Source organism: Gracilinanus agilis, chromosome 3, assembly GCF_016433145.1.
Source record: "Gracilinanus agilis isolate LMUSP501 chromosome 3, AgileGrace, whole genome shotgun sequence".
NCBI classification, from domain to species: Eukaryota; Metazoa; Chordata; class Mammalia; order Didelphimorphia; family Didelphidae; genus Gracilinanus; species Gracilinanus agilis.
In genome coordinates, this window is record NC_058132.1 from 307,539,806 (window position 1) to 307,562,145 (window position 22,340).

The 22,340-nt window shown below is 37.3% G+C and overlaps 1 pseudogene; it reads right to left on the reverse strand.

Moving 5' to 3' along the window:
- Window positions 1–6,232: 6,232 nt before the first annotated feature.
- The window catches only part of LOC123241507, a 135,274-nt pseudogene continuing 119,166 nt past the window's right edge, over window positions 6,233–22,340 (reverse strand).

The following is a 22,340-nucleotide window of genomic DNA, read 5'->3' on the forward strand; positions in this document are numbered from 1 at the left end:
AGAAATTCCCTTTGACATATACCTTTCAGAAAGCTATATAGAATGATGATGTCACCTAGCACATACTCTGACTAGGAAGATATATCTTCAAAGTACTTAAAACTCTTGTCCTTTGTAAACTCTATTTCTTGCCACACATAAGGAAACTGCTTACTCTTTCTTTTTTAACATATTCTGATGAAAGAATGTCAACCCAATCTGAGTAGGTATTGGGTGATATCACCAAAGACCAGTAGTGGTAAGAATGAGAACTGGGGGTAGGAGTAGATTTCCAAAGAAAATTTGCTATGGGGAGTAAGGAAAGAACATGGAGTCAGCCCACACAAATATTTGCCCTCATTATGCATAAAGGCATGTGTGTTGGTGGAGTCAGAATGATTAGGGAGTTCCTTACCAATCCAATCCAATCCAAGAGTTCCAAAATCAACCCAATGAGATTATAAGGAATAGGCCAGTTTTTGGAGATATCTGAGGATCTTCTTTCCTTAGTCATGCCCTTTATACCTTGCTGACCAGACTATAGAGAACTGCTGATGACTGGCTAAGATTCATGGTACAGGCTTTTCTCAGATGAATTACTCTGCTCTTTGGTCTATAAAGAGAGCTATGAGATAAGTTTATTTTCTTTTTTACCTTTTTATTATCCTTTACCTCAGCCCTTTACCTAAGAAGAAGTTGACTGTGATCCCATGTAATCTGAAAGCTGGGGTTATAAACAATGCTCCTGAGTCCCAACTTCCTATAAAGAAGTAGAAAATTTAACCACTTAGACAGCATGATCCTGAAATATAGTTTTTGGACCAGAAACAAGACATTTCTTGGGCTGCACCAGGTTTGGCAGGCATCTCATGATTGACCCCAATTTTGAGATTCCAAAGTTCAAAGGTTAAGGGACTAGACCTCTTTGGGAAAAGTACAATATGTTCCTTGGAGAAAGAAGATGATCCAAACAGTTTCTGCTCAGTGTCCTATTTGGAGAACAAAATCAGAGAAATATTCAGAGAGACACAATATATGTCAGATGGAAAGGGGATTCAGTAACTCCTGAACACACTGAATGTTTACTTTTCTCAGGGAGTCCAAATCATAGGGTTGTTCTATGATTCTTGGAGAGATGATTTATGGAGAACTTGTGATGATTTTGCTTGTGAAAGAGTAACTTGTATTGCACAGCTTTGATAAGAAGGTTTTGGCTAATGTCTAGGTATATACTTTCCTTCCTGTGGCTTGACAACATTTCTGTGAGATAGAGAGAATGAGAGAGAAAAAGAGAAAGAGAGAGAAAGGGAGAGAGAGAGAGAGAGAGAGAGAGAGAGAGAGAGAGAGAGAGAGAGAGAGATGTAGGTTGATTGCATGTGTATATATACATATATATTGAGCTTCACTATAACCCAACAAATGTATGTACAGCAACATGGGGAGAAGCATGATCAGAGCTCAGACATGAGTATAGAATAAAGTAATTCCTCATCCCATATACACATGCAAATAGTATGCCTATTCTTCTCTTTTTGAAAAGGTACTACATATAAACATGTTGCTAAAAGTCAAGTTTTCATATTAGCTGGGATGTTACCCAGATCCTTCAATGTATTTGTGTTAGAAGTTCAGACTGCTAAGCATTGTAACCCTAAGTGTTTAATAAGAATATTTAGTCCTTGTATTTCAAATTAGGATTAAAAGAGTGTCTAGCTATAAAGGGTAGCATGCTCCAAAAAGGAGGGCAATTTAGGAGAAATTTTTCTCTTTGGTGGAAAAAGAATTCAAAGTAGCACATATTGGCAATAGAAGTCTCCATGAGGAGGAAGGACTTGAATTGGGCCTCGCAGTATGAATAGCATTTGTAAAATCTAAAATAGTTTAGTCTTCTTTTAAATCTAGTTTTTCAATTAACATCTTTGTTTTCACATCCCCTAGATTTCTCCCAAATCCTTTCCTCTTCCTTTTATCTTAAAGCCATGAATAAAACTCAGCAGCAGGAGTTAGAAAGAGAAACTCCACTTAAAATCACTCTAAACAATATAAAATATTTAGGAATCTATCTGACAAGACAAACACAGGAATTATATGAACACAATTACAAAATACTTTTCACACAATTAAAACTAGATCTAAATAATTGGAAAAACATCAATTGCTCATGGGTAGGATGAGCTAATATCATAAAAATGACAATCCTACCCAAAGTAATCTACTTATTCAGTATCATAGCTATCAAACTACCAAAAAATGTTTATAGAATTAGAAAAAATTATAACAAAGTTCATCTGGAAGAAAAAATGATCAAGACTATCAGGGGAAATCATGAAAAAAAAAATGTGAAGGATGGGGGCCTAGCAGTACCAGATCTTAAACTGTACTATAAAGCAGTGGTCATTAAAACAATATGGTGCTGGTTAAGAGACAGAAGAGTGGATCAATGGAATAGACTTGAGGTAAATGACCTCAGCAAGCTAGTGTTCAATAAACCCAAAGATCCCAGATTTAGGGGTAGGTACTCACTATTTAACAAAAACTGCTGGAAAAATTGGAAAATGATATGGGAAAAATTAGATTTAGATCAACATCTTACATCCTATACCAAGATAAATTCAAAATGGGTGAATGACTTAAATATAAAGAGTGAAAAGATAAATAAATTAGGTAAACATAGAATAGTATACCTGTCAGATCTGTGGGAAAGGAAAGAATTTAAGACCAATCAAGAGAACATTACAAAATGTAAAATGGATTACTTTGATTATATCAAATTTAAAAAGGTTTTGTACAAACAAAATGAATGCAACCAAAATTAGAAGGAAAGCAACAAACTGGGGGGAAAACATTTATAACAAAACTCTCTGAAAAAAGGTTTAATTTCCCAAATATATAAGGAACTAAGTCAAATTTACAAAAAATCAAGTCATTCCCCAATCAACAAATGATTAAGGGACATGAATAGCCAGTTTTCACATGAAGAAACCAAAATTATCAACAAGCAATGAAAAAGTGTTCTAAATTCCTTCTTATTAGAGAAATACAAATTAAACAATGCTTACATCTAGCATATTGGCTAGTATGGCAGTACAGGAAAGTGATAAATGTTGGAGGGGATGTGGCAAAATTGGGACACTAATGCATTGCTGGTAAAGTTGTAAATTGGTCCAACCATTCTGGAGGGCAATTTGGAATTATCTGCAAAGGGCTTTAAAAGACTGCCTGTCCTTTGATCCAGCCATACTACTACTGGGTTTATACCCCAAAGGAGATCATAAGGAAAAAGACTTGTACAAAAATATTTATTGCTCTGTTCTTTGTAGTGGCAAAAAAAATTGGAAAATGAGGGGATACCCTTCAATTGGGGAATGGCTGAACAAATTGTGGTATTTGATGGTGATGGAATACTATTGTGCTGAAAGGAATATTGAACTGGAGGAATTCCATGTGAATTGGAAAGACCTCCAGGTATTGATGCAGAGTGAATGGAGCAGAACCAGGAAAACATTGTACACAGAGACTGATACATTATGGCACAATCAAATGTAATAGACTTTTCTACTAACAGCAATGCAATGATACAGGACAATCCTGAGGAACTTGTTAGAAAGAATGCTATCCACATCCAGAGAAAGAACTATGGGAGCAGAAATGTAGAAGAAAAATATATGATAAATCACGTGGTTCGATGGGGATATGATTAGAGTTTTGATGTTAAAAGTTCACTCTATTGCAAATATGAATAATATGGAAATAGTTTTTGAACAATGATACATGTATAACCCAGTCAGCTCTGCGGGGGCAAGGGAGGGGAGGGAAGAGGGGTGTAAAAAAATAATGAATCATCTAACCATGGAAAAATATTCTAAATAAATAATTTTTTAAAAGCCATTGATATAACAGATTTTTTAAAAAGAGGGAGCAAAGAGAAATGCATTGTGAGAAGAAGGTCCAGCAAACAATCAAAAATAAAACCACAGAGCTAAAAGTGGCAAAAACAAACAGGAGTCAGGCATAAAGTGTAACCTTGTGCAAGTCATTTAACCTTGTTTCCCTCAGTTTCCTCATCTGAAAAAAATGAGCGGGAGAAGGAAATGACAAATTGTTCTAGTATCTTTGCCAAGAAAACCCCAAATGAGTTTACAAAGAGTTAGACATGAGTTAAAAATGACTCAACAACAACAATAGGGATTCTAAGAAGTGAGTACAAAGAAAGAATGCATTCTAGATAGAGGAACCACTTGTACAAAAACACAAAGTCAGAAGACAAAATACCACACATGGAAAACAGCTACTAAGCCAGTTTGACTGGAACAGAGAGATCGTGAAGGGAAAAAATATAAAATAAAAATGGAAAGATACATGGGAACCAGATAGAATTCTAGGCTGAGTATTTTGAATTTTATTCAGACAAGAGGCAGTAGGGAGCTACTGAAGATTTTTTTGGGACATGGAGGGGGAAGGAGTGCACAATGTCAATGCACTAGGTAAATGTGAGATATTATTATAACAGGCATTCAATCAATGTTAAATTATGCCAATGGTGCAGACATATATCCCAAGGAGTGTTGATCCAAATGCTCTTTCTTAATCCTCCTTCTGAGGACACTGCGCTCTGAACAGCTTAATAACAATGCCACTGCTGCTGCCTTTGAAGGGCCATGACTGATGAAATCCGATGAGTTTTGTCCCTCCTGCCTTCTCCGGTGTCAGACATCTTGGCAGTTCCCAGCGTGAACAAGAATGCCCACATTCAGAGCCTCATGGACCATCTGAGGGACACAGTCAATCAGGGAAAGTGGGAGCAAAGAGCATTTGTTTTGGTGGTATTCTGAGACTCCCCTGACAGCAGCAGTCCCTCCCTCCATGGGAGTGTGGGCATCATATTGAGTACTGACACCCAAGCCTTGTAGCAGGATGATTAACAACTCCTTCGGCCAGACCCCCATCACAGTAAAATGTGTACCAATTAATCAAATGTAAGTGCTCTTTGCTGAAATGTTCATTTGTATCGAGTGGGTTCTAACATTCATCGAAGATGCTGCATGGAAGGTCTAACCTTTCCCCAGGAATCTTCTGGGAGCAGCTGCTCATTTGTATACCAAACACACCTGTGAAAAGGACAACGGACCATAATTTAGCCAGGGTCGCCTCTCAAAGCTGGTTTTACTGTCTTGATGGGGAATGAGGGGAGGGGAGTCAGCTTCAAAAAATGACTTCAAAATGAGACTGTGAAGGAGCAACAGATTAGCATTTACCATGGAAAGAACACCCAGTGGGGCCAGAGATCTTACCCAAAGTAATCCATTGCACAGTTAAGAGACCAAGAGAAGGGAACAAATAATAGCTAGCATATATAGCTTTATGGTTTGCAATATCCTTTACACATTGTCCCTTTTAATCCCCACAGAAACTCTGTAAAGTGGGTGCTATTATTATTAATATTAATAATAGTAATAATCCCATTTTACATATGGGGAAACTGAGACTGTGAAATGTTAAATGATTTGCTTAGGGTCATACAGCTAAGAAGTATCCAAGGTCTGGATTTGAACCCATCTTCCTGGCTCAGAGTCCATCCAGAATAATAATATGTGGACTGGTACACACTTAAGACATATAGTCTGCTAGAAGGAGCATGGGGCTAAGGATAGGAGACTTGGGATCTAGTACTGACTTTGCCATTAACTGTATTTATGATTGAGGAAAGTAGCTGAACTTCTCTGAGTATCAATTTCCCAATTATTGTCAACTGAAAATAGAAATACCCTACTACACACACACACACACACACACACACACACACACACACACACACACACACACACACACGATTATTGTGAAGCCCAAATGAGCTAATGGATGTGAAAATGTGAAAGTCTTTTCTCCCCAAATAGAATGTGAGCTCCTTGGGAGTAGGCTGAGATCATGTTTTGTTTTGTATCCCCATTATTTAGCATAGCCCCTAGCTCATAATGAGCACTTAATAAATGCTTGTTGATTGATGCTTATTGATGTAAACAAATTGATAGTTGATCATAAACAAATTCATTTATAGTAAACAAATTTTGTAACCAGTTATACTCATAGTGGGTTGGAAATGAAGCTCTGGCATTCCTCTTCTGCTAATACTCTTCTCCTTCCTTGGCCTTGACCTCAGCTGAATCAACACTCACCTCTTTGAAATCTTTCTCCAGATTGGCCATAACTCCCAGGTCTCCAAGAATTCACCTTCCTCCATGCCCTCCCCCACATACTAGTGGACAAAGGCACACTTGGCATACAGCAGGTCAAATGTATGATCCAGCCCTGCCCATGCTACTGCAATTGCTCTGCTGTCACTCAGCATGCACATGGCCCACTGACCCTTGGCCAGGTCACCACCTGGCACCACAGTGGAAGCCTGGTAGTTGATGCCCACCTTGAATAAAGTAGGGCACAAATCCATAAGCTGAATTGTATGTTTTGTCTTGGTGGCAATGGCAGCGTTCATGTCTTTGGGGACCATGTCCCCTTGGTACAACACACAGCAGGTCATGTACTTGCTGTGGTGAGGATCACACTTGACCATCTGGTTGATAAACTCAAAGCAGGCACTGGTGATCTCTACCACTGACATCTGCTTGTGTTAAGACTTCCCAGCTGATATTATAGGGGCATAGGTAGCCAGGGAAAAGTAGACATGTGGATGGGGTACCAGATTGGTCTGGAATTCCATCAGGTTGACATTCAGGGCTCCATGGAAATATGAAGAAGCTGTTATGGAGGAGACAATCTGCCCAATAAACTGAGAAGTTGAAAAAGCATTATTTAAGTGTATGATAATAGCATACAGTAAAGAATAATATGTGACAAGAAATGAAAGTTGAACTAATTGATCTTTGAGCTCTCTTCTACTTAATATTCTATATTTTCTTATTATTAGTCCTTAATATGCCTGCCTTCACAAGCCTGGGGTAGACACCACCCTAACTCACCAATGAATATTAGACTTGTTAGTCACCCACAACCTGGTTTAGCCCACCTTCCAAAATGGTTTACTGGGGTGTGATTTATGCATGCTACAGCTTCTTGGAGCCATCAGTAAGAGCTAGTTGACAGGTAGATCCCAAAGGAGGAAAGCAACCCTGAAAAGAACTCAGCAGACCCTCAAACCAGAGTCTTCCCTGAACACTCCATATATCCCAAGCATGTGAAGAAGAGACAGATGAGAACAATTTATTCCAACAGCCATGAAGATGGGTGAACCAGACACTATGCAACACTTTGAGTTTGGTTAAACACTGAAGAAGCCAAGGTCATCCAATTCATCCCAAGCCATCACCAGTCATCTTTAATGTTATCATGCCACTAGACTTCAATGATTCTGAAAGAGCAAGTGAAGCTGAGGACTGCATTGGGTTGGGGCCAGGGATAAAGAGTAAATAGGACAGATTCTGTTGGAGAACATAACTTTCATATCAACATCTAAGCTAGATAGTTTCCCCCAAAGCATCAAATTTCCCTTGTCTGTTACTGATATTTCATCGATATGTTTGTTTAAATCAATCAGACCTGAACCAGGATCTTTTTGTAGAGCCTAAAAGGAATCCTTTAGGACTAATGAATATTATGTTTGTCCCCAAGTTGTGCTTCTTTTTATTTCTCCTAAAAAACTCAGTCAAACTCAAACTCTCCTACTTGCACCATATTATTTAAGCTTTGGAGTTCATTCTTGCTCATTTTTTTCTTTCATATATCTTAAGGTATTCCATGCATAGTTTCAGAAAAATTTCAAAGACCACCAACCAAAGAGGATGATCAGACATCAACATTATGTGTCACAATCTGAGTTACATTTTCATGATGTCCCTGAAACAGTCATCTATGTCCCCGGTGCCAATGTCTAACCTTCTGTCCACTATCACCAATGACCTTCTGCCTAGAACACTATGGTCCTCATTTAACCTAGCAAATGAATCAGCCTACAGTTCTTATTGTCATCACAAATCCAGCTGTGGGGCCTAATTCATTCCATCATTCATACCATTGTTTATTCCATAAGTATTTATCCAGCAACTAGTCTTTGCCCAATAGTGTTGAGGGTACCCATGCACAGGTTCAAGGATATATACATTACCCAGAATCTTGATTAGAATTTGAAGTACTATGGAATTATAGAGCTATCCTTGGATGTGACATATATTCTGCTATATCTTATAAGGAAATATAAAGATGGCATATGTTGAGAGTATTGCTATGCCCCCCAAAACTCAAGGAGTTTGGATATTGCTGAGAAAGAGAAACAGGTATAGGAACATTTGGGACTCTGTCCTCCCTGAGTATTCTTAAACAACAGTTGGAATCACTCTCATGACCAATGACTTCATATGACTTTATGGTTTTCATAACCAGATCTCCTTATATCTAACCATGTTTTTATACTATGTCACCCTACCTTGCTTTCTTCAGCCAGAGCTGCAATTAGCAAGTTTATACTCAAGGTAAGTAATATAAAGCACCTCAGAGAGTGGAAATTGAGACAGGGTTAGGCTAGAAAAGAGCAAAATGTCAGGGCAGGGGCAGGGTGTAGGGAGAGAAAGTGCATACCACCTGGTAGCTTGCTATTTTAATTAATTATACTCAAATTAAATTAGAATTTATAAATTAGAATTTCTAAGGCTCCAGCAGCATGATGTTTTCAAATGCTTCTGAATACATTCTTAAGTTTAACCCTGTGACAGCATAAAAGACCCTCCTGAAGGAATAGTTGAAAAATTATGATCCAAGGGTGAATTAGTAGATGAGGATGGCAGAATGAAATTGAGGTTTTCTTCCATAAACAAACACAAAGAGATGCTCAAAAGTAAAACAAGTTAAGATTATCTCTAAGGCCCCTTAATCACTCACAAGTTCCATAAATTTAATTTTCTGAGAAAATGTATTCTTAAAAGAGTTGAATCATGGTCACTGCCATAGGGACCCTGTGAGAAACAGGGAAAACATGAATTCCAGGTTCTATAAGAAAAAAAACTGAACAACTTCCAAATCTGTAACTCTAAGATATACAACTGTAAAAGGATTGTAACCAGTAGCCTACTGGAACCAACCAAACTCCAGAATGTCAGAAGCAATGCAAAGAACTCCTAGAATGGATATCAATCTAAAGAATATCTTCCTGCTCCCAAAGCCTTCAGTTGCCTTCCATCTTGGAATGGGAGAACCATATTCAGCTGTCCTTATCCATCCCTCCTAACCCAGATATTACATCTCATAGAAAGCCACCAGGAGGCTAACACAAAGCTTTAAAGTTTGCAAAGTGACTTACAAATAATTTCATTTAATTTAGGAAATATCCTCCAGAGTACCTCGAGGGGAGAGTTCTGAGCCCAAGGTGACTTCTACTTCTTCCTTTGTATCTAACTCTCACACAGTATCCATAAGAACTTCTCTTTGGGTTAGTTTCATGGGATATAGTTTAACCAATTTCCCTCTCAGAGAATAGAATAAGTATTGAGTAAGCCCAGCCTTTTGAGAAATTTCTTCCAGAGCCTCCACTTTCTACCCAGAAGGGTCTCAAAGCCATCATCATCATTATCATCATAAATTATTATTATATAATTATTAACAATAATTAAAATACAAATCATAGCTAGAATTCACACAATGATTTCAGGTTTCAAAGGTTTTGTTTTATATTCATTTCACTTTATCCCTAAAACAATCTTATGAGGTAGCACTATTATTATCACATACACTTTACAGATGATAAAATTAAAGTTGAAGGAAGTTAGGTGGCTTGCCCAGGATCACATAGTTAGTGTCAGAGGCAGGACTCTATCTCAGGTTTTCCTTAAGACAGGTAGGTGGCACAGTGGATAGAGTATTTGACCTAAAGTCAAGAAAAACTGAATTCAAATCTTCCTTAAGATACTAGCTATGTGACCCTGAACAAGTCACAACTTTTTGTAACCTCAATTTCCTCATCTATACAATGGAGATTATAATAGCATTCACCTCAGTGGGTTGTTGTAAGGCCGATATATATTAAAGCACTTAACAAATTTTAAAGCATTATATATTAAAGCTACTATTTTTATTACTGATCCCAGGGATTCTAAGGAAAGAGCAAATCTTCATCATTTTAAGATTATGCCTTCCTGAATGCACTTAACCCCTAAAGAAAAGAAGCTGAGATATCCAAAGATTAAATGACTTGTCCAGGGTCACACAGTAAGTGTAAGATGGTTGACTCATTTTTTTCTTGAATCCAGGTACTATCCACTGTGTCCTGAGATTTTCCAGTAAGGATAGATTCCATAAATAAATCTCCATGAGGCCAAAAAGCAAATAGCTCTCAGAGAAACCAAATGTTCGTCCTTCTTTAACCGCATCTTCCAGCAATGCAGTTGACAAGATAACTTAATAGATTGATGGTTCAGGAATGTGTGTTCCATCCCTTGCTCTTTTGCCAATTCTAAAGAACTTTTTAATTCTCTAAATATCAATTCCCCCTTCTGCAAAAAGAGAGGAAATCAATTTCTTCCTCAACCTTATAGCAAGAGGATGTGGGATCTTAGTGAAGTAGTACATTTATTTCTTAGGCCAATGTAAAGATTGTTTTATTTGTTCTTTTGATAGTCTTAAAAGTATGAAGGCTCAAGTGTGGGAGTGAATGAAGCCAGTGGGAAAGAAGGGAAAAGAAGACCTGTGAATTTGAACAGTAGAGGACTGCTTCCTGCTAAGGAACCCCAAAATGAACATCTTCTCAGTAGGTCGTTTTTAGAGTATCCATGAGAAGTTTTCTCGAATAGAAGCCCATGTATTAAACATCAAGTGAATCACTGAGATGAGAGTTAATCAAGAAGTATGATTTGGGATCTAAGAAACCTAGTCCCTGTTTCCTATGTTATACTCAAACTCAGGATAGTTGTGAGTAACCATATGAAGATCCAGCTTTCTAGTCTCTGAATGAAACTTGACATGGGTTTGGAAAACAAAGTGAAATCCATTTTCAAGCAAGATAATCAAATTAAGACCTTTTAAATGACTGAGAACAATAATGGATTGCAAGATCTAAGTCAATGCAAGGAATTAAAGGGGATGAAGGTATGTTTTGTATTCAAAATAAACGAACAAGATGTCAGAAGGCATTTTATATTTTAAAAAGAAAAAAGCAAGGAAAACATAGCACTTTATCTGAGTCCTAAGACCATGTCTGATCCATGTTTAAGCATCAAGAGTAAAAACTCTACAGTATGTAGATATTTACAGCAATTCAATTTGGAGCATAAAAGACAACAGAATTCAGTTCAATCCAACAAGTATTTATTAGCTGTACCTGCATGAACTAGAAATGCGAAAACAGAAAATATGTCACCTGAATGACCTTAAGTAAATCATTTAACTTTCTAAGCCTGTTTCCTACTTTGTAAAGTGAGTTAGAGTATATAATCTCTAAAATGACATTCAATTCTTAATCTATGATTCTTTGATCTTATATAAAGTTGACACAGGACCTCTTGTGATCTAACTGAGAGAAAGATAACTATTGCATTGGATTGGGCATTGGATTTAAGGGAGAAAATGTACAATCATCCATAAAACCATAGTTTTGCTACATGCAAGCTGGATGTGGATGAATTTACAGGGCTCAGTTTTATCACCTTTAAATAAAGAGGTAAGGTTAGATGATCTCTAATCTTCATTCCAATTCTAAATGTATGAGTCTACTATTTCATGAACTATAATTCAAAGGAAAGTGAACTTGAAATTAATGTAAAGGTGAGATCATTTTCATCTCCTGCATATTGGGGCAGGAAAGCTTTATGAAGTAGGTAGCACCTGACTTAGACCTTAAAGGAAAGATTTTTTAAATGAGTCACTGGCAGGGTTCTGATGTTGTGACATAGCTTCATCCACCTGTTTAGCCTCCAGAGCTGAGGTGGATAATAGATAAATGAATCCTTAAATTAGATACATTTCTGAATTTAGAGACTTGAGAGTAAAAGAGACAATAACTGGGGGAAACATAATAGTGACTAAGACCCATTTACCTTAGTAGACATTAGATCTGCACAGTCAGTTCATACCACATAGTTTTTTAGCATCTATGGGACACTTGAGTCATGCTCAACCTCAGTGCTGGAGTTTCAGATACAGACAAAAGTATATCTAAGTTCCAGATGCTAGACTAAAGTTCCTGGGACTGCGAAGCCAGTATTCTTCTGTTCTTCTTACTTGGGAAGCTGTGACTGTAAGAACTGCTGACATTTATGTAGCACCCTGCAATCCTACTGTGTCCAATTCTTAATTCCAGGAAGATGGAAAGTAGAAATAAGACACTGAATATCCATGTTATTTTTCTTCCTCAATCCTATGCTGTGCATTTGAGATGGGGGCTAGGAAAGGAAGAGGGAAATAAGTAAGTATTTATTAAGCACTTGCTATATGTCAGACACTGTGGTCAATGCTTTACAAATATCTAATTTAATCTTTACATCAGCTGTATGAGGTGGGCACTATCCTTATTCCCATTTTATAGGTAAAGAAACTGAGGCATATGGCAGTTCAATGTCTTTCCCAGAGGCACAAAGCTAACAAGACTGAGGCAGGATTTGAAGCTTGACTAAAACCTAGAGATTTGTTGTCTTCAGGAGGACTTGTCCTATGTTTTGTATTTATTAGTCTAATCACACTGTGTTCACATTATGACCTTGAATGAATGTGATAAATAAAGCATCATAAAGGAGAGTGACCGGGAGGAATGGGCCAAGCTGAGAATCCAAATGTGTCATATTTGTAGATAGATTCAAAGAACCCTAGAAGAGAAGCAGCCAGCAGAAATAGGCAGGGTGTTGGGTTGCTTCTCAAATACTGCTGTCCATGGTCCTGACACCTTGAAGAGGAAAACATTTTGTCTTGCTATCTATCACACACCACTCATCCTTTTAAACTCAAAAAGGAAAAAAAAGGAAAAGGAAAAAAATCCTAAACAAGAACCCTGAAAGGTGATACCATATTTGCCTAATCACATTCGATCCAAGAGAGTACTACAGCACATCGGAAAAGAAAAAGAAAACACCTCTATTTTTCAGCCAGTCCAGAAGTGACATAGCTTGATTTCTGCATGACTCAATTAAAGATTTGAGATTTTCCTAGAGGATAGGCCCTTTTTAACCCTTCCACAAAGCTGTACATAGAACAAACTGTTATATAAATATGAGTTATTATCATTATTGATGCTGTTATTCCTGAAATACTTATTAGAAAGACAACCTATTCCAGCAACGATTTTCAAATGCCACTGTCTCTACCAGTAGTCCATTGATAACACTAGTCTATTCTTAAGGGTCTGAGTGATCAAGGAAAATCCACTCTTTCAAGATAAGACTTTTAGTGCAGTAGTAAATGCTTTATTTGAAGTCAGAGGACCTAAATTCAAACATCACTTCTACCACTTACTACCTGTATGACCCTGGGAAAATGGCTTAACTTTTCTGGGCTTCAGTTTCTTCATATTAAAAAATGAGGGGGTTAAATTATATATCTAAGCTTAATTCCAGCCTTAAATCTATGATTCTATGATCTTAAGTATTCTAGCATAGTGAAAAGAATTTTGGCTTTAGAAGTTTAAAAGAGAAATGGTGAAGAGGAGGGAATATTAAGACTGGAATTGTTCTTACACTGTGAACAGGAGTTTACTGCATGAATTGTAATGATGAGGATGGAGAAAATAGTCTTTTTCTAATCTTGAAATAATAGCCCTGCACCCTCCACCCCCTTCCCATCTACTTTCCCTAGAAGAAGCTTCTATAGTTGAATTTGTTCATCATACCCAAATCAATAAATCAGTCAGTTCAGAAATATTTATTAAGCACATATTATGTACCTAGTCCTATAGTAGGCATTATGGGAAATACAAAGAAAAGCAGAATAAAACAGTCCTTGCTCTCAGATAACTTACACTTGAAGTGTAATGGCAATTAAAGAACAACCCACAACATTATATAGTCAAATATTAAACTTCCATATTCAAGTGAATATTCCAAGATATTTAAGACTTAGTCATACTAATAACATAAAACCCTAAATAAATGAACTTATCAAATGACTAGAATTTTTCTCTATACTCAGATTTTTATCAGCAAAAGGCAAATCGTGGCATAAGTTAATATTAGATTAATTTTTAAAAAAAAATCAGAATCTGTCTTTAACACAGAATAACCTATCCTTAAACCACACATTTATTGAGTACACATTCAGCACTACACTAGGCACTTTGGGAAGGCCAAAAAAAAGTGACAGCTTCAGCTCTCAGAGTCTATTGTCTTCTTGTTATATTAAATTATTAGACAATTGGATACAGAGGATAAAATGCCTGGCTTAGAATCCTGACTGCCAATTAGCACTTTTATGACCTTGGACAAGTCACTTTACCTCTATGGGCCTGAATTTCCCGAGTTCTTTTACTGCTGTAAATTTAGAATCCTACTGGAGAACAAGGCACTCTGTGATTAAGTACTAAACTGAATATAACAGACAATGGTTACTGTTACTCAACCCTTGGTTTACATTATCCTCATCTCCCCCTACCCCCACCATTTATGTCTATCTGTCTCTGTCTGCCTTTCTCACTATATCTGCCTCTATGTCTGTTTCTATGTGTCTGTGTCTCTCTTCTCCACCTTCTCCTCCTCCTCCTCTTTCTCTTCTTCTTCTCCTTCTTCTTTCTTCTTCTCCTTCTCCTTCTTCTCCTTCATCTTCTTTTGGTCTCTGTCTCTGTCTCTCTGTCTCTCTGTCTCTCTCTCAATGGAGTCTGACAGTAATTTATGGTTGGTCTCCCTTGATATATCCATTCCACCTTTCTTCCATCAAGATCATAGGAATAAAAGCTTGGGGGCATTTTAAACATCTAGTCAAACCCCACTGTTTTGTAGTTGGAGATACTGAGACATAGGGAAGTGAAATCACTTGCCTATGGATACATGGATAGTAAGTAATAAGGTCTGAATTTGAACCCAGATCTTATTACTCAAAATTCAGTTCTTGTTCCATTGTTCCATGCTCTTCTCATGCATAAACCATGTTAAATTGTTAGGCACTACTAAAGATTTGGGACATGTTAGCAAAGCCACAATGCAATAGAATTGATTAAAGATTCCAGGGCAGCCCTATAAAATATAATTATAGAGCCATACCTCTAAAATCCTAAAAAGCCTTGCAGATCATAGAGACCAACACCTTTTTACAGTGAAAAAGAATCTTCCAGTTGGAAAGTGACTTTCCCAAGGTCACACAAATGGTAAGTAAAAGAATGAGGATTTAAACATGGGCCCTTTGTCTCCAAATTCAGTGTTCTTTCTATTACACTTGAATATAGTTGGCAAAGGAATATCATATCTTTGTGTTTCTGCATATAGGTAAAGGGCCAATTGATTAAAGACCTTCTCTAATTAACCTGATGGTTTTACCAGGTGGTAAGCATTTGTTGAAGACTTTTTATTCCTTTTACCTGCAGGGTAGTATTCTCTAAAGTTTTTGATCATGCACTCCATCAGGAAAAAAAATTAGAGTAATTCCCCAATGTGTATATATTTACTTATTTATGAATTATATACATGTACAAGCTATAATTACATACATTATAAAGCATAAATAATTTGACATTTTTAAAGGAAGGAAGAATTTATTAAATGTTTACTATGTGCTAAGCACTTTCACAGATATTTTATTTGATTCTCACAGCAAGCCTGGAAGTTAGGTGGTATTATTATTCCCATGTTGTAGTTAAGAAAACTGAAGCAGACAAAGGTTAAGTGACTCACCCAGTGTCACACAACTAGTATCTGAGGTAGGATTTTATCTCATATCTTCCTGATACCACTCTCAGTACTTTATCTACTGCATCACCTAGTAATTATGAAATAATATTTTATTCTAGAGTCTATAAGAACCTATTAGACTTTATTCAGTCATGTGGGGGAGGTAACTTGATCAAACCTATGCTTTAAGAAAATCATTTTGACAGCTTGTAGAGGATGGATTAGAGAAGGATGAGATTTGAAGTAAATAAGTTATTTCTTATTAACCCAGAGAGAGTTTGTGAGACCTTGAATTAGTGTGGTGGCCATGAGAGTAGAGGGAAGGGGAGAGATGCTCTTGCATCTGAGTAGAAATATAAATGACAAGAATTGGCAGCTGATTAGATAAATAGGCTAAGGGAAAGTAAGGGGCAAGTTATGTGAATGTGTGCATTAATTAATTAGCATTTATTTAACTGATTACAACATGTGAAGCCTGTTCTAAGGCTCAGGGTTATAAAGAGAAGAACAAAACAATTCCTGCTCTCATGGAGCTCAAATTCTAATCCAGGGAAGCAACATATAGAAAATGTTTTAGCAGCAAGTCAGACGAAAAGGTCTCAGTTTCCTTAGGGTACAGTGACAAAGCAGATTGTAGTGCATCTTATTTAATGTCATTTCCACGAATATAGAACTATATCTATTTCTAATGGTGGACCACTTGACAGTACTAAAGCTTTCAAAGGTGAGAATTTTCTTTCCCAATTCTATAGTAGCTGTATCTGCTAAGGAGCTAGGAGATGCATTACTACAATTCCATGTCGTATCATCACAATAATTTCTTTCCTAAATCATGCAGGGGGTAGACTAGAAGCAGAGTCACTGTTCAAGGAGGAATTATTATTCCTGGGATTCTTGAGCACAGAATCCTCATCTGTCTCATTGGTAATGGAAATAGGGATAGTGATTATAGTTTGACCCTCAGAAGGACTTACTATTTCAGTAGCCAGGCTAGTTTGTATTCCCTGTCAGTGGACATTCTTGAAAAGTTGATGTTAGCCATAACAGAGATAGTAGGCCCTTTTCCCATAAGAGTTGTTCCTCTCAAGGTAACACTAATGTGAATGGATAATGGTGCCCTTGACAGTTATAGGGAAATATGGAAGAGTGTCATACCTAGGTTGTAACTAACCTGAGTGGTCATTGCCTTGTGAATCCATAGGAAGCAAGTGTTGAGGAGGGGCATAAAGAGTGTCAATAAACTATTATTGTGTTGGAGACAAATATATAATTGTTCATCATGGTGACCATGTCATATAATGCAACCCTCTGATTAGTCATGCTATTTCCCCTTATATATTCTTGATACTGATTTTGAGATCATTGCTATACAGTAGAGAGGTTCTTAACATTTTTTGTACTTTAGACTCATTTAACAGCCTAGTGATGCCTATGTTTCCCTTCTCAGAATAATGTTTCTAAATAATTGAAGGAAATACTAAATAAAGGTTAGTGAAAACAAAGATGTAATTTTTATATATAAATTCTTGATTGAGAAATCTAAAGACTGAGGCTGTCCCCTAGATGGATTAATTGGTTTGAAGCTACCTCTGGGTATCTACTAGAACCATGTTGGCGAACCTATATCATGTGTGCCAGAGGGGGTTGCTCCCTTCCCCCTCACCACAAGTACCTGAGGACATTTCTCACATGACTCACCCTTCTTCCAAACAGCCCAGTGGGAGAGCTTCTTCCCTCCCCCGTCTGGGGTAAGGCAAAGGACTCACATGTGATATGAGGGTTGCAGTTTGGGCATTCAGTCTCTAAAAGGTTTGCCATCACTGTAGTAGAGGATGGATTTTGCCAATAAACACTGCCCTCAAGATGAATAAAATTGACTCAGCTTCTTAGGAAAATAGACAATTATGGAAGGACCCATTTCTTTTATGCTGACATATAAAAGAGTATTCTTGATCTCTTTTAATTTTTTTTCCTTCTGGGGACATGAATAGGCAATTCTCAGATAAAGAAATCAAAACTATCAATAAGCACATGAGAAAGTATTCTAAATCTCTAATAATTAGAGAAGTGCAAATCAAAACAACTCTGAGGTATCACCTCACAACTAGCAGATTGGCTAAAATGACAACAAGGGAGAGTAATGAATATTAGAGGAGATGTGGCAAAATTGGGACATTAATGCATTGCTGGTGAAGTTATGAATTGATCCAACCATTCTGGATGGCAGTTTGGAACTATGCTCAAAGGGCTTTAAAAGACTATCTGCCCTTCCCAGCTGTGTGACCCTGGGCAAGTCACTTGACCCCCATTGCCTACCCTTACCACTCTTCCACCTATAAGTCAATACACAGAAGTTAAGGGTTTAAAATTAAAAAAAAAAAAAAAAAAAAAAAAAGACTATCTGCCTTTTGATCCAGCTATAGCACTGCTCGGTTTATACCCCAAAGAGATAATAAGGAAAAAGACTTGTACAAAAATATTTATAGCCCTGCTCTTTGTGGTGGCAAAAAATTGGAAAACTAGAGAATGTTCTTCAATTGGGGAATGGCTGAACAAATTGTGGTATCTGTTGGTGATGGAATACTATTGTGCTCAAAGGAATAAAGAAATGGAGGAATTCCATGTGAACTGGAATGACCTCCAGGAATTGATGCAGAGTGAAAGGGGCAGATCCAGGAGAACATTGTACACAGAGACTGATACACTGTGGTACAATAGAACATAACGGACTTCTCTACTAGCAGCAATGCAAGGATCCAGAGCAAGGCTGAGGGCTTCTGAGAAAGAAAACTAGCCACATACAGAGGAAGAACTGTGGGAAGAGAAACACAGAAGAAAAACAACTGCTTGAACACATGAACTGATGGGGATTTGTTAGGGATGTAGACACTAAACAATAACTCTAGTCCAAGTATCAATAATATGGAATTAGGTTTTGATCAATGATACATGTAAAACCCAGTGGAATTGTGCATCAGCTAAGGGAGGTGGCAGGGGGAGGCTTGGGGGAAAGGGAAAGAACATGAAATATGTACTTAGGGGGAAATATTCAAAATAAAAATTAAAAATTAAAAAAAATTTCCCTTCTGACTTTTTTTTTGAAAAAGATCTTGAGAGAACTATAAATATAGGGGTGGGAGATGCAGAACAAGTGGGTAAGGGATTCCTATGAGTCTTTTGTATCTTTTGCATTTTCAGTGGAGTAAAATCTAAATTCCTATAGCCAATATCATTGTTACCTTGGGCACTCATTTGGTAACTGGGGAGCCTTTTACCCTAATTTATGGAGATCTGGGTATGAACCACATTCTGAGATTCCCTAGAGTAAAATCTGGGTAGGAGCAATATGAAGCAAAGAGAAAATAATCTTTAGAACTGCTTCAAGATTAGACCTAGTCCAGATATGGAAGGCTCTGGACCACAAGTTACATAGCTATTTTCTGGTCTCAATTTTCATTCTAAATATTAAGCTAGACTGACATTTATAGAGTCCTTTCATGTTGGCAAAGTGCATCAGAATAAAGTAAAAAAAGTACTAAATTGGAGGCACGAGACTTGTATGTGAATTTCAGTTCCACTATTTATATAACCTTGACATAGGGCAAGTCTTTTCACCTATCTAGACCTCAGTTACCCCATCTATAAAATGAGAGGATTAGGCTAAATGACCTCTAGAGTCTCTTCTAGCTATAGAACTGTGATCATTTGATCCTCATAACAATTTCATCATGTAGCTAATTTAGGTATGATCATCTCCCATCACAAATGAGGAAATTGAGACTGTTCAGAGTAAAGTGGCTTTGCTAGAGTCACACCATTATTCAATGAAGGAGGCTAGATTCAAACCCAGTTCTCTGATGATTCCAGATTTGGTACTCTTTCCCTATTATCAAAGCCACTGCAAAACTACATTTGACCCCTCAGCTTCCTTCTCTACTGAATGTCTTATTCCCTACAGAGCACTAGTATAAAAATACAAGATCACTACACATTGCAAAACTGTCCATGAGAGGCTCCCACAATGACCTTGTTCATGAGCAACAGCATTGTTCTCATAATAATTTCCTATTGATTAGGCAGCCATGATGTGCTAGGACACCAGACAGAGCAAACAAAAAGTGTGGTTTAGTCTTCTCCCAAGAAAATGGATTCAAAATTTTCACTCTTTGTTGTTGTTTTTTTTCTCCAAGTTAAATTATGCTTTAGTTGCCTGATAATTAGAGACAGCCATATTGAATTTGTAACAACACTGCTAATTAAACATTCAGTCACCGTCAACACAGAAGGGAAACACACCTTCATGTATTTCTTCTGAACTAGTTTAACCTAGGACTCAAAGGCAAGGATTGTGGTGGAATAACAATGACTGTTTAGTGTCCTCACATCTGAATAATCTTTGTGCATCTGGATTTCATATTTTCTTTTAAATTGTAGATTCAAGCTAGTCTCCTTGCTAACAAAATGCTTTCTTCATCCTACACTGAATCCCACAGCAAATCCCCACATATCTTTGCAAATCTCAAAGATATTAAGGCATTTAACTTTTTTTTTCATTTAGACCTTTGAAGTGTGGTGTGACTGGAATAATTTTAGAGTTCTAACCTGTCGTCTGAATAGGAAATTAAGGAAACCGCCTGTCATCTTGGTAGCCAGTCCAATAACTAATTACTTATGGATTTTAAGTCAAATTTGAGAAAGATAAATATTTAAATAAAACATATAATCATTTAGAAATACTGCTAAGTGTTTTATAATTATTGTCTCGAAAGAAGCCATTACCTAAGTGATGTATTCGTTTGTTTCTGATAAAATCTGGCAGCTACTTCAATGTTGGGGGGGAGAGGAGGGTGGCTTTGGTGATGGAAGATTATTGTGTGTGTGTGTTTTTTTAAGGCATTCAAGTACAGTGCAATGTTAAAAAATATTGAATATGGTTTGGAAGGACTCAGTTTTATCAGGAGGGGTTGAAACCACATCGTATGTCAAGTTCTGTCCTGAAAATAAGGCTGAAATAGCTGCTTGAAGAGGCAGGGGTGTCCTCACAGTGTTGCCAGAGTCTGTGGTGATAAAATTACTGGGGTACTTTGGGGACCAAAAGAAACTTGGATCAAAAGGAATAGGGTCTGGAGAAGGCTATGGAAAAGTGAATTCCCATATCATGCAATGTCTACGCCACTTATTTAGACAGCACATATAGCTTGGTTTTGGCCATTCTCTTTTTATATGCCCAATGAAAGTGTTTTCTTTCTCAGTGGCTCTCCCTATTAGAAACAACTAGAAGTGGCCACAATCTTAGACATACCCACCTACATTAGTATGAAACTGTTACTAGTGGCCAACAGAGTACAGAGCCCTAGGACCCATTACACCTCTCACAGACTTAGACCAGTGGGACCACCCCCAACACAAACACCCCAAGGAATTCTGCTTCTTTGGGAACTCAGCAGGCAAAGCCTTGGACCAATGACTAAAGCACAGACCTAATAGCAAATACACTCATACACAAGGGCAGCATTAAACTGCCCACTGGACACTGCCACTGAACAGAGTCAGAATTTTTCCAAGTCTCAAGTTCTGCATTAGCTTTCTCTTTGCTTATACAAGGAGAGTTATCACTCTGCATTTACTGCACACAGGCTAAGTGGTTGATCAGAGTCACAGACTATACACTGGAAAATCCCTAGGGCTGCTTATAAAGCATTGGCCCTATTTATTCTGAGCAGGAGAGCAGATATTTTATGGAACTAGACGAAACTGGGTCATATGAAATGTTACCTGCAGATCCCTTTACCTATATCTTGGAGCCTAAGGGGTTCATTATGACAGATCTGCAAGTACTTATAGATGCAAAGGCCTTGAAGTGTTGCTATAGCAATCTGGTCTCTCTATCCAGGCAGTAAGTTGTATGAGAGCAGGAGCTATATCTTTTATTTTTTCCTTTCCCAAACACCTTATCTTCAACAAAGTGAACTCTCAATGAATGTTTGTTAAATTTAACACATGTTTATGGTGCTTGACTTTAATGTTGCTAATGGCCTATAACCTTAAGATAATTTCCTGTTTTCTTAAAAAAGCGTACTAAATATCCAGTACTCTGGATCTCAAAGAACTAAAACAAACCCTGGGAGGAAGAGGTCAATACATTAAATTAGGGGACCCATGACGAGATCAAGCAGAGATTACCACAAACACCCAAAAGCAGGAGACAAATGGAGCTATCCCCTGACCCAAAGCCCCTTTTTAATATCTATAGATTTTTGGGAACCAAAAGAAATGCTAATTTGTATCAAAAACTATTGTAAATCAAACTACAGAACTACTTAAGGCAGAGGTACTCAAAGAAGAAAAGAAATGAATTCTTCACAAGGAGTAAATGAATACCTAGAAGAAATGAAGCAAGAGATAAATGGACCTTTCCTTAAAATAAGAAGTATCTACCTAAAACCATCAGCAGGTATCATCTGCAATGGATATAAGTTAGAAGCCTTCCCAATAAAATCAGGGGTGAAGCAAGGATGCCCATTATCACCACTACTATTTAATATTGTACTAGAAATGCTA